Here is a 5,016-nt window from a genome sequence, read left to right as displayed (position 1 = left end):
TACCAGTTCCTTCCTGTGGAAACCACACCAAAGGCCCCTGCCCACACTTCCCCAGTTCCCTTGGCCTCCTGGCAGACCCTGGTTCTTCCCTGTGTGACCTGCACAGTGTGTCGTGCTTCTGGCTTCTTGGAAACTCTGAGTATCAATATCTTCCTTCATGACAGTCATTGCAATGTCTACATGTGTTACCTGATTTACCCTTGTGACACATTAATTAGCTTCTCTGCCCTTTAGGGACAGAAGGGCACATATATAATTAAAGTGAAACTGAGAAAACCATACTTTGTGGAACAGCAAGACATTTCAATTACATTCTGCTTGCAAGTGCCAAACATCACAGCCGAGACTCAGGTCTACGGAGACCCCTGCATCTTTATCACCTTTCAGTGCCTTGTCTACACTGGCATGTGTTGATGGATTCCTAAGCTGGTTCTCCCACTGGCTGCAAGCTTCTTGAGGATAAAGTTCCTAGTTTTATTTAATTTCTGTCTTCCTTATGTTGTAGAGAGCCCAATACTCGATAGGTCCAGAATACATAGTTGTGAAATGAATGACTGGAAGACTATGGTTCCATTGCTCTGGTGCCATGCCCACCCCAAGCCCTGAGGAATGTGTCACCATCATTGCAGAGAAGTCTGTCAGTCTGCTCCGGCTGTGGGGTATAATCAAAAGTGTGTTTAGTCCCTGTCCCAGGTTCCTGTCCCAGAGCTCCTTGAACTCTGGGAATTACCTGAGTGATGAGTGTCTCCTGTTATTCATAATGAGCCCCTTTGGCTGACACTCAGGTGTCAGCCAAAGGCATAATGCTCAGGCGGTGATTTTGGGTGGGGTCCCTGTGCAGCCTCAGGCTGGGACCAGTCACTCAAAAGACCAGGTGATCAGAAAAATAGAGGATTGGAACTTTCAGCCCCATCCACCGACTTCCAGAAAGTGGGGGGAGCTGGAGATGAAGGTCAATAAAAACTCTTGAACAATGATGTTTGAGGAGGTTCTGGATTGGAGAACGCATTCGTGTACCAAGAGGATAATGGACTCCAACTCCACGAGGACAAATGTTTCTGCACTCAGGACTCTTCCAGGCCTTGCCCCATGTACCTCTTTATTCTAGCGGTTATCTTTATCCTTTATAATAAATCAGTAAACATAAGTTCAGTGTCTCCCTGAGTTCTGTGAGCCATCCTCCTAAATTATTGAACCCATGAGGGCAGTCATGGGAACCCTAATTTATAGCATGTTGGTCAGAAGCACGGGTCACAGCCTGGGCCTTGTGATTGGCATCTGAAGCTGGGTTGGGGCGGGGGTGGGGGGGCAACCTTGTGGGACTGAGCCCTTCTCCCGTGGGATCTGATGCTGTCTCCAGGTAGATAGAATGGAATTGAATTGTAGGACAACCATTTGGTGTCCACTGGATAATTGCTTGGTGTGTAGGAGAAAACCCCACACACCTGGTCACAGAAGTGTTCTGTGTTGTGAGAGGATAGGAGCAAACAGTGCGCATTCCTCAGAGGCTGCTGCAACAAAGTCCCCGTAAGTAGGTGCGCTTAAACAACAGATAGTTATCTTCTCACGGTTCTGGAGGCTTAGAGGTCCACTGTCAAGGTGACAGAAAATTCTGTTTCTGGTGGGGCTCCTTTCCTGGCCTGTGATGCCCCCTTCTCACCGCTGTGTCCTCCCGTGGCCTTTCCTTTGGGTTCCTGCAGTGAGAGAGAGTGCTCTGCCTCTCTTCCTTTCTCACAAGGACTCCGGAGCTATTGAATCAGGGCCCCCCCTTGATGACCTCATTAACCTTAATTGCCTCCCTAAAGGCCTTACTGCCAAATACACAGTAGCCTCAGGGATTAGGGCTTCAACAGATGGATGGGAATGGAGTGCAATTCAGTCCACAGCAATAAGGAATCAAGAAACAGTTTGCAATCCCAGAGCTGTAACATGCTGGTGGGTTGTGCTCATTTGTTAAGAGTGGCAAAGTTTGATGCTAGTAAGCACCAAAGTTTGTGGATGATTTACTAACAAACAACTAGAATAGCCCCTCCATCACATCCCATTGTTAACCTGCATCCCATGATATGCTCCTGAGTTACAGAAGCTGCCTCTGGAATTGTGTATAACTTTATAAAACTTCATATTGCCCAAGGGAGGGGGTCCTGTAAGGAAACATCATCACATGTCATGGCAGATATAATATTGAGATCTCCAGGCTTAGGGGACCACTAGTGCTGTGTGCTTCGCGATGGAAACAGGTGTGAACCTGAGATGGCAGTGATCACATGAGTGGGGGCCTGTGGATGCAAACGTTGAGTCAGCTACTTGGACACTGTTCGTTTTCAGCAGGGTATTCCTCACAGCATGCTAATTGTCATTATTATTCTTGTCAATGTTTTTTTGGCTAAGGAAATAACAAGGAAGCAGATTCTGAAACTGGACACAGGATTGGTAAAAGTCCTGTGCACATTGGCAGGTGCAGCAACGGGACTTTCCAAAGGCTCTTTCTACACATATTCTCTTGCCAGCTCAGCCCTTTGAATAGGACATATCCTGAGGGAATGTTTTCCAGATCCACAGGGAGCGGCCCTGGTATGTTCTAGCGTATGGAGCTAGGTTGCTTCCTTTAAAACAGTTGTTTTGAATTAGAATAGCCTAACGTGCTAACGTGATACTAATACCTTTGATATCTCTGTATTTCTGTTGCTATTTTATTTCCAGAAACATTATTCAAACCTTTTACTTGTTTAGTTCTCCACAGCAATTTACTGATATTGTATGCTGGCCAAATCGCTTATGGTTTATGTTTTACAGTGACTAACTTTCTAGCTCCTGGGAGCATTGATCTTATTGCAGAAAAACCTACCGCACAAAGGGTCTGAGCTTCCACTGGGAATCTTGGGGTATCTTAATCTCTCACAATTATGCTGACCTCATGTGTGTTGGATAAACAATCATTCATTTTCTCACTCAACTCACACATTTATTTATGAATGCAAGGAGTTTCCATTGTATCTATCGATAACCCACTGTCATCCACTATTTTTGCCTCCATTCATTTCTATAAGGAGAACAGCCACAAGGGTTCTCAAATTCTTTGTAGTGAAAGATCAGTTTGATTTTTATTTTTGATTCATTGCACATTAATCTTTTAAAAAAGTAAAATAGAAATAAATTACCAAAAAAGAAGCAAATGATAAATCCCAACTTCTAATTATTAGGCTCAACATACATTCAATGGGTATAATTACCACAACTATACCACAATTGCTCTGAAAGTTTGTGAACATTGTCAATATTCATCACAATGGCAGCTTGGTAACTGATGGTTTGGATATTTGTCCCCTCTAAATCTCATGTTGAGATGTAATCCCCTGTGTTGGAGGTGGGGCTTGGTGGGCGGTATTTGATCATGAGGGTGGACCCCTCACGAATGACTTAGCACCATCCCCTTTGTGATGAGTGAGTTCACGTGAGAGCTGGTTGTTTAAAAGTGTGTGGCACCTCCTCTCTGTATCTCTTGCTCCCTTTTTTGCCATGGGATGTGCCTGCTTCCCCTTCACCTTCTGCCATGATTGTAAATTCCCTGAGGCCCACACCAGAAGCAGATACCAGCACCATGCTTCCTGTACAGCCTGCAGAACGGTGAGCCAATTGAACTTCTTTTCTTTATAAGTTACCCAGCCTCAGGTATTTCTTTACAGCAACCCAGGAAGGTGTAATACAATAGCAAAGAGTTCCTGGACCAGCTTCGGTTCCACAGACCACACTCTGAGTAGCCCTGGAGAAGAGAGATCCTTCTGTGGGCAAACAGCATCACAGCACATAGCAACACTGTGCTCCAGCCAAAACCCTGGGCAAATCTGGCTTTCTTCGGTTGGTCCTAAGTTGAACCTGGGGGCAAAAATTAAGGAGGCTGTCAGTTATTAATGAGGTCTCACTCTTTGGGACTGATTGTTGCACTGGCTATTGCTTGGCTTTTTTGGCTGGTTGCTAGAGCCTTGGGGCTGGCTTCCCAGGGAAGGTTGCTGGGGGATGTGGGTCAGATTCCATTTTTATAGATGGTCTGGCCATTGTCATTTGTATATTCAGTCTCTCAGCAGGGATGAGGGTGGGGGCAGAGTCTACCATACGCTCTCCCCGACCCCAAGGTTTTGTCGTCTTTTAAGTTGTGTCACGCAAGCCTGCATCAGCTGCATTGCATAATGACAAAAGAAATAACATTATACAGCAGTCAGTGCTTCCGGATATGATAGCATAAGTCCCAGACTATTAATATATGTTTTAGTTTGTTTGGACTGTTATGAAAAATCCCTGTTGTTTACAAACAACGGAAACTTACTTTTTTCCCCTTCTGGAGGTTGGAAAGTCTGGGATTCAGTCAGGTGTCCGCTGAGGGCTGCTTCCAAGGGGCGCCTGTTGCTTCCCCTCCCGGCGGTGAGCGGAAAGCAAAGGGGGCAAACTCTGTATAGCCTTCTTTATAAGGGCTATGATGCCATTCAGGAGAGTCTGTGAATCCCACCCATGACCTGGTCACCTCACAGAGGCCCCTAAAGCTCATATAAAAGGCAGCAAGGGTGCAGGAACACAGCTTCCAGGGGTGCAGGGGATGGCCTGGCTTCTGTGAACCGACTGGCGAGAGGAGGCTTTTTGGATGAAGGATTCTAAGAAGATGTGTCTCTTTCTAAGAGCACGGTTGAGACTGAGACCCACAATACCTGAGTGGCTGAGTATGGCAGCGGGCTGGGGTGGCAGTGGTGTCGGGCTGTAGGTCTTGACACGATGGGGAAACGCGGCAGCGGATGCAGCAAAGGCAGTGAGGTCAACCTCTGGGTCTGCAGCCGGGAAGCTCGTGCCTTCTGGGGCAGCAGGTCTGTCTTCTTGGTGCTCGGAGCCTCTTCTATGAGATAGGGCTCCATAATGTGGCTGTACATTCCCTTTCTCCTCCAGTGTGGAAAAAAAATCCCTCTGTGACCCACATTTTTTCCCATATTGGAAGAGAAAGGGAATGCAGACCCACACTGCCTGTGTGCC

The sequence above is a fragment of the Theropithecus gelada genome, chromosome 3 (genome assembly GCF_003255815.1).
Source record: "Theropithecus gelada isolate Dixy chromosome 3, Tgel_1.0, whole genome shotgun sequence".
Lineage (NCBI taxonomy): Eukaryota > Metazoa > Chordata > Mammalia > Primates > Cercopithecidae > Theropithecus > Theropithecus gelada.
This window is presented reverse-complemented; position numbering follows the sequence as displayed.